We start from the raw sequence: 8,863 nt of genomic DNA on the forward strand, positions 1-8,863 counted from the left end.
GTAAAATTTCACTTATTTTATATGTGATTTCTTTGTAGTATATGATTACTATTTATATATCTTATCAGACACTATCTCTGGACAACTGCAACTGATTTTAATTTCTAAACAAACACTGTCCTGCTAATTTCATCACCTCAAATTTTACCAGTTTTTTGTTCCAGGAAAAGCAAAAAAGGTATTTTTGGTAATTATTTTGAAAATAACTGTTACCTGAATTCATTTTTTCACCCTTTGGTCCTTGGATGATAAGAACTGAATTAGTCACTCAACAATTCACAGCTCTCTTTTTATTTTTACTTTATTTTATTTTATTTTATTTTATTATTAACATCTATATCCACTCACTCTCCCATATAGACAATCATTGTCAAATATTTAATTTGTGACCTGAAAAATATTGTATACATAGAAAATATATGACATCTTCTTCTGTGTGCAAAGTTGTTCTGTAGACCTCATTCTTTGTTACATTTTCTCCTTGATACTGTTTTTAAGATCAATTCATGTTGTTGTATGGTATTCCATTTACTGCTTCAACTGCTTCATAATGATCCATATTTTGTTTTTCTGTTGTCTTAAAATTAAAAACTTAGGTTTATTTCAGTTTTCTGCCAACGAATCAGGATTATGATGAAAATCTTCATTACTTTACATCAACATATCTGTGTGAGATTTTCTTCGTGATCTGTAATTGGGTGGTATTGGAGAGTACATGCACACTCACTGTGAGTAAGTAGGGCAAAACTGTTCTGTAGAACAGCTGTGACCATTTATACTCCTACTGAAAATATTGGCTTCCCACAATTCACCAATGCTTGGCAATAATCAGACTTGTTAAATTTACCAAAAATAAAATGGCATTGCGTTGTCATTTTAATTTGTACTTTTCTGATGACCATAAGCTATGAGCATTTCTACATATGCTTTTTAGTCATTGGTGTTTATCTATGACTTACCTCTTTTGCTTACATTTCTTTTTTTAAGTTATATTTTACTGATTATACTATTACAGCTGTCCCAAATTTTCCCCCCTCTGCTCCCTTCCACCCAGTACCCTCCACTCTCTCAGGCAATTTCCATACCATTGTTCATGTCCATGGGTCATGCTTAGGTTCTTTAGCTACTCCATTTTCTATACTGTACTTTACATCCCCGTGGCTCTTCTGTAACAACCTATTTGTACTTCGTGATCCCCTCACCTCTTCACCCATTTTCCCCCACCCACTCCCATCTGCCAACCATCATAATGTTCTCGGTGTGCATGATTCTGCCTCTGTTATTCCTGTTTGCTTAGTTTGTTTTTTTAGTTTCAATTGTTGAATCATGGATAATTTGTTAAATTGCTCATAGTTCTGATCTTCTTTTCCTATAAAGTGGCTTGGTGGTTATAAACTCCTTTATTTTTTTCCTTGTCTGGAAAGCTCTTTATCTGCCCTTTGATTCTTAATGATATCTTTGCTGGGTAGAGCAATCTTGGTTGCAGGCCTCTGCTTTCCATGACTTTGAATATTTCTTGCCAATCCCTTCTAGCCTAAAAAGTTTCTGTTAGAAATCAGCTGAAGTCTTATGGGAACTTCTCTGTAGGTAACTAAATGCCTTTCTCTTGCTGCTTTTAAGATCCTCTCTTTATTTTTAACCCTTAGCATTTTAATTATGATGTGTCTTGCAGTGGCCCCTTTGCATACATCTTGTTTTTCAATAGAAGTTACCGAGATGTGTGCCTTCATTAGCGTATTTTCCTAAAAACTAAGTTCTATAATGAAAAATGACATTTCAAAAAAATTGTTAGATTTTGGATAAGGTGTCATTTCTTGTAATGAAATTTTTTTATTATAATGTAAAATTCATCATGTATTTGCATTATGATTGTCAACTATATTTTCTATTATTAGTTTAGAATTATTTCTTTCAAATATGTTTTTAATTCAGATGGAATTGAACAATGATCCAATTATTTTCTCCATATAGTGAGTCAATTTTTCCAACCCTGTTTCCTATTAAACAATCTACTTTCTTGTACACAGGGTCAATTTCTGTGTTCTTTATTTTATTAAATTGGTCTATATGTCTGTTTTTTCATAAGTACCATATTGTATCTTTGAACTATATTCTAATTTTTGTAGAGTGAGTCCCCTAGTTGGCTCCTCTTTCTCAAAATTGACATAATTACTCAAGGAAATTTTATGCTTTTATATACGTTTTAGTAAACACTAATAAAATTCTTTAAAAAATTCTGTTGGGATCAAATTTAACTTGTAACCTAATTTTGAAAGTAATTTTCAGTAATTTTATCTATGTTTAGAGTAAATGTTTACAGTAATTTTATCTATGGTTAGATTTTGTCTTTAAAAATAGAGAGATCTATATTCATGCAGATTCTTTTATGTCTTTTAATAGTTTTAATTTTTTCCAGAAAACATTTCTATATCTACATCTTTTATATGCCTACTTTCTCAATCATTTTTAATTTTTGTTATTTGTCCGATAGATATTTCTACTATAATATCTACTTGATTATTTATACTATAAAATGACATTATTAATTTTATGAATTAATTCTGCCAAATTTGTTTTTATGCATTAGCTTTACAAACTATTTTCTAGTTCCATAGTGCTTCTAGGGATTCTATGGGGTTGATCAAAAAGTATTAAAAAAATGACAGTATTTTTCTTCCTACGAATCCTTATACATTTTATTTCTTTCTTATAAAATTAGGACATTTAGTAAAATGTTTTAGAGTGATGGTATTTAGGGCATATATACTTTCAGTCATGTTGATCGTAAACATAAATACTTCTGTCAGAATTTTCTGCAGGTTTTTGGTATTACAACTCTTTGTAAACTATAGAAGATTATCTCTAACTATAGCTTCCAGAAAGAATTTTTAAATCATAACTAAAGATTAATTTTATCAACTTATTGTTCTGATTCTAATAACATAATTGTTTTCATTCAATCAATGTGTCAAGCTGACAAATTTTCTGATGTGAAATTATCATTCTTAGACAAGATTCTACCTGATAGTTTTAAAATATTTTGAACACGTGTTTTTACTTTTGCAAGTGTTATAACTTAAATGAGTCTATCATTCTTTTTTTAATCTTGTTTCATTTTCCAGTTTGAAATCAAAGTTACATTAACTTCATAACACTAAGTGGAAAACTTCTCTTCTATTTTCACACTGTATGATATATGTAAGCATAACCTGTTTTCAAGAGCTCATCAATAAAAGTCATATGGTCTGTGACTTCTTAATTGAGGATGAGGGATGGGCTCTAACCATCTCTTGGATTTCTTTAGTAGATAATGGTCTACTAATATTTTCTATTCTGTCCTGTACCAATTCTGACATTTTAAATATTTTCCCAAAATTTAAACATTTGTTAAATATTTAAAATTTATTATCATGTAAATAATTATTCCAATATTCCTTTGTTTTCTTGCAATCCCTGCTGTATCCATAATTAGACATTTCTTTTTTATTCTGGATTTTTGCTATTTAAATTTCTTCTATTTTTTCTTTTCCTGTTACCTGTTGATTGTGAATTTATTAATCTTTTCAATAAACCATGTTTTGTTTGATTAAATTTGTTTTGTTTTATTTGTATTTCATTAATCTCTTCCCTACCTTCCTCTTTGAATTTGTTTTCTTACCATTCTGTGTTTTACTATCTTCTTGAAGTAAATGCTTGTCTCGACATTTTCTTTGTACTCTGTGATAAATGTACTTAAAGCTATAAACATTTAAGCAGAATTTGTCTGCATCACATAGATTTAGACATGCTCTTTTCAATGTCATGCAGTCATATAAGTATTTTCTAATTTGTCTTATGAGATACTTGCTTATGCAAGAATATTTAGTACTTTTTTAAGTTTCCACATGTATTGGGTTTTAAGCTACTCTCTTTTTATTGATTTTATTTTGTTGTATTATAATCAAAGAAGATACTTTTTAGATGCTGATTCTTTAAATTTATGAAGCTCCTTTTGATACTTAAAAGAAGGTTGACTTCTGTAACTGGGATTAAAAAGAACATATGAAGTTTTACATTCATTCCAGTTCTTGTGTTCTGGATCCATTGTTTCTTTTTCTTTTTTTGAAATCTGTCTCTAATGAAGTTTTTAAAGTCATTTTAAATTCATTTGTTTGTTGTTAAAATTGCTAATCCAGTTTCTCTTTGGTTAAGATTTTCTTGGTATATCTTTTTTCTATATTATTATATTGAAATTTCTGTTGTTTTTTGTTTCAATTGTGTCTCAGACTTTCGATTGATGTATAAATAATTTTATCTTCTTTGATTTTTGTTATATCAGTACTTCTTTCTGTCATCTTATTTTATAATTTCTATCTGTCACTTCTTTTAGTCCTTTTGTCTTCATTTACGCCTGCCATTAACTGCACAATCTTCTTCAGATTTGAAAGTTAAACATGCTAATTTTATTTATCTACTGTTTAGTCTTAACTTTCTACTACTACTAAGGCTTATACATATTTATTTTTCCTATAAATTTTTTCAGTGTAATAATATCCTTATCTTCTCCAGAACAAAGAGATGCCTTAGCACATTTATAGTTGTCCCTAATCTCCCTGCACCCCCCACTGCTCATGATATGGTTATCTCCTATAAACCTAGTTCTGGAATGTTTCACATAGAAAATTAGGTAGGGAGGGAGGGAGGGAGGGAGGCAAATATTTAGAGAGATACTTCAATCTCTCTACTGAAAGATAAGTTGTATTTCATTCTTATAGTTTCGGACAAAAGTAAATATCATTTACTTAGTATTTCTTTTAATGTCATAAGCAATAACTCTAAATTCATTTTCTCACATTTGTTTGAGTACTTTCTCCCAGAAGGATGTGAAAGAGAGCCTTTGGATTCAAATTCTTTGAGGATTTACACTTAAGAATATTTTTAACTTCACTTTACATTTAAATATTATGTTACCTGGATAGGTAATATTTATTCCAAGTTTCTTTCCTTTAAAACTTCAAAAGTATAACTCCATAATTTCCTTTCACTGGCACACATTGATAAAATACCCAATGTCACTTTTATTATTTTTAATTTGTAGATTATCTACTCTTCTCTAGAAGTTTTTAGTAGCTTTTTCCCCCTCTTTTTTGGGGGGGTGTTGGAATTCTCTAAATCGTTTCAATCTGAAACTTTATCTTTTCTCTGAGACATCCTAGTCATTGTTTATACAAACATTTCTGTCTCTCAATATTTTTCTCGCAGAGGGACTCCCACAGTTTTTCTTTCTTTAAAATTTTTTTATTGTTGTTCAATTACTGTTGTACCAATTCTCCCCCATTTCTCTCCCCTGCCCTGCCCACCCCCACTCCCACATTCAATGCTCCTTCCGTTGTCCTTGTCCATGAGTCCTTTATATACGTTCCCTGACTTGATGCTTCCCCTTCTTTCACCCGCTATAGCCCTCACCCTGCCACTCTGGTCACTGTCAGTAATTCTTTATTTCCTCGTCTCTGGTTCTATTTTGCTTGCTTGTTTGTTTTGTTGATTAGATTCCACTTACAAGTGAGATCATATAGTATTTGTCTTTTACCACCTGGCTTATTTCACTTAGCACAATGCTCTACAGTTCCATCCATGTTGTAGTGAACGGTAGGAGCTCCTTCTTTCTTTCTGCTGAGTAGTATTCTATTGTGTAAATGTACCATAGTTTTTTTATCCACTTATTTACTGATGGGCACTTAGGTTGTTTCTAATACTTGGCTATTGTAAATAGCGCTGCTATGAAAAAAAGGGTACATAAGTTATTTTGAATTGGTGTTTCAAGATTCTTAGGATATATTCCCAGCAATGGGATTGCTGGGTCAAAAGGCAGTTCCATTTTTAGTTTTTTTTTAGGAAATTCTATACTGTTTTCCACAGTGGCTGCACCAGTCTGCATTCCCACCAACAGTGCCCTAGGGTTTCCTTTTCTCCATATCCTTGCCAACACTTGTTGTTTGTTGATTTGTTAATGACAGCCATTCCAACTGGTATGAGGTGATGTCTTATTGTGGTTTTAATTTGCATCTCTCTGATGGCTAGTGATGCTGAGCATCCTTTAGTATATTTATGGGCCCTCTGTATATCCTCCTTGGAGAAGTGTCTATTCAGGTCCTTTGCCCATTTTTTTAATTCGATTGTTTGTCTTCCTGGTGTAGAGTCCTGTGAGTTCTGTATATATTTTAGAGATCAAATCCTTGTCTGAGGTATCATTGGCAAATGTATTTTCCCATATTGTTGATTCTCTTTTCATTTTGCTGATTTTTTTTTTTTTTTAGCAGAAGCTTTTTAATTTGGTGTAGTCTCACTTGTTCATTTTGTTTTACTTTATATCCCTTGCTTTAGGGGGTATATTGGTGAAAATATTGCTGTGTGAGATATCTAAAATTTTCCTGCCTATGGTTCTCCTTTAGGACTTTTATGGTGTCACAACTTATATTTAAGTTTTTTATCCATCTTGAGTTTATTTTGGTATATGGTGTAAGTTGGTGGTCTAATTTCATTTTTTTTCATGTACCTGTCCAGATATCCCAACGCCATTAGTTGAAGAGGCTGTTTTTACTTCATTTTATGCTCCTGCCTCCTTTGTCGAATATTAATTGACCATAGAGACATGGGTTTATTTCCGGGCTCTCTATTCTGTTCCATTTTTCTACACGTCTGTTCTTATGCCAGTACCAGACTGTTTTGATTATAATGACCTTGTAGTATAGATTGATATCAGGTATTGTGAACTCTCCTCCTTTGTTCTTCTTCCTCAAAATTGCTGAGGTTATTTGGGATCGTTTATGGTTCCATATACATTTTTGAAATATTTTTTCTTTATCTATGAAATATGTCATTGGTATTTTAATAGTGATTGCATTGAATCTATAAATTGTTTTGGGTAGTATGGACATTTTAATGATGTTAATTCTTCCAATCCATAAACATAGTATATGCTTCCATTTTTTTGTGTCTTCCTTAATTTCTTTCTTCAATGTTGTGTACTTTTCTGAGTACAGGTCTTTTCCTTCCTTGGTTAGGTTTATTCTTAAGTACTTTATTTTTCTTGTTGCTATAGCAAATGGGATTTTTTCCTTAATTTCTGTTTCTGATATTTCTTTGTCAATGTACAAGAATGCCTTTGATTTCTGAACATTGACTTTGTATCCCACTGTTTTGCCAATTTCACTTATTAGGTCCAGTAGTTTTTGGTGGAATCTATAGGGTTTTCTACATACACTCTCATGTCATCTGCAAACAATGACAGTTTTGCTTCCTCCTGTCCAATTTGGATGTCTTTTATTTCTTTTTCTTGTCTGATGGCTGTGGCTAGGACTTCCAATACTATGTTGAATAGAAGTGGTGAAAACAGACAACCTTAATTCACTTTTTATCAATTTACCTTAGGGAGAATAAAAGAGGTGTGCAGTCTACAAATTCTATTTTTAGCCAGTTACTATTTCTTTAAAATTTTCAGAGAAATAGCATCACAGCTTGGGCTGAAGTTCAGGCATGTGTTTAAGAAGAGAGCAATATTACATATATAACTTAGTTATTACTTAGTATTTTAAAATGTTAGTGTATATCCTGAAGAAACGATAGGAAAAGTCAGAAATAAAATGATGCTCAGACATAGATTAACTTTCCAGGATATATTCTGCATATATAACATAATTTTTAAAAATTTGGACATTACTATTTGTATGAGACTGAGTCAAAGATGTTGCTTTAAGATTGTTTTGTTCTTGAACAGGTCGTATATATTAATGTGTCTCATATTCATGTATTACCAACTATGAGCCAAGCACTGCAATATGCTTTTACTTACCACTTAGGGAAGTGTTTTCATACACATTTTCTTGTATGATTATTCAGCCATACAAAAGGTGAAGTAACTTACTGTAGAACCCAGATCTTCTGCTTCCAGAATTTCAGTACTTTCCGTTTGACCATAACAGCATTAACTCTGAGTATAATTAGTAATACAAGCTAACCACCTTCCTCATTACTTCCAAGGCCCTCATTCTGACTCCCCGTTATCCAAGGATCCCTTTATAGTGGCTTCCATGGACATGACATGTTCACAAATTTGACATTCACCATCTCATGAAACCTCATTTCTATCCCATTTCCACAGTGTCTTAATAGGTGACTGTCCAGCTCATTTGATTTGAGGGGTTTTTTTTTTTCTTAGTTCTACTAAGTCAGATTTCATTTTAAATGCATAAGGAGTTTAGTTATTTAAAGGAAATCTATCAAAGGAGGTAAGGTGATTAGCCAAAGAACATGTATGTATAACTCATAGGCGCAGACAACAGTGTAATTATGGCCAGAGGGGTAGGGGCTGGGAGCTGGGGGCTGCGTGGAGGTGGACAAAGTGGGGGTGGGGGCTGGGGAATGAGGACATATGTAAGTGTTCACAATAAAAATAAAGTTAAAAAAGAGAAAAAAATCTGTGATTAATTCTTCTGTAATAACCTTCTAATTCATCTGTTTAGAAAACTGAGCTTCTTGTGTATTAGATTGTCTTTTTAAGGGGATTTTGTAATAGTGTAATAATTTGCCTCCCTCTCAAAGGATATTTTTGATAATTATCAGCAACCTTCAGTGCCTTAACTCAAGGGAATGAATAATGTGTTAATTTCCAGCCCTGTGGCAAGGATAGTGGGAGAAGTGATTTGAACCATGGAGTGTGGGAGTAGCAAGAATTGGCCTTGACATGAGACGAATCACTGTGTGTAGGCAGCTGTGCCCACACTGCCCACTCAACACTCTCTCTGAGTAGCTCACCTGAAATTACAGGTATGTAAAATCGCAAGACTCCACCTGAGAAAATGAAAGAACTCTTTGCTTTTAAACC

Source organism: Pteronotus mesoamericanus, unplaced genomic scaffold (assembly GCF_021234165.1).
Source record: "Pteronotus mesoamericanus isolate MK-2021 breed Mesoamerican mustached bat unplaced genomic scaffold, CSHL_Meso_final contig_56, whole genome shotgun sequence".
Taxonomy (NCBI): domain Eukaryota; kingdom Metazoa; phylum Chordata; class Mammalia; order Chiroptera; family Mormoopidae; genus Pteronotus; species Pteronotus mesoamericanus.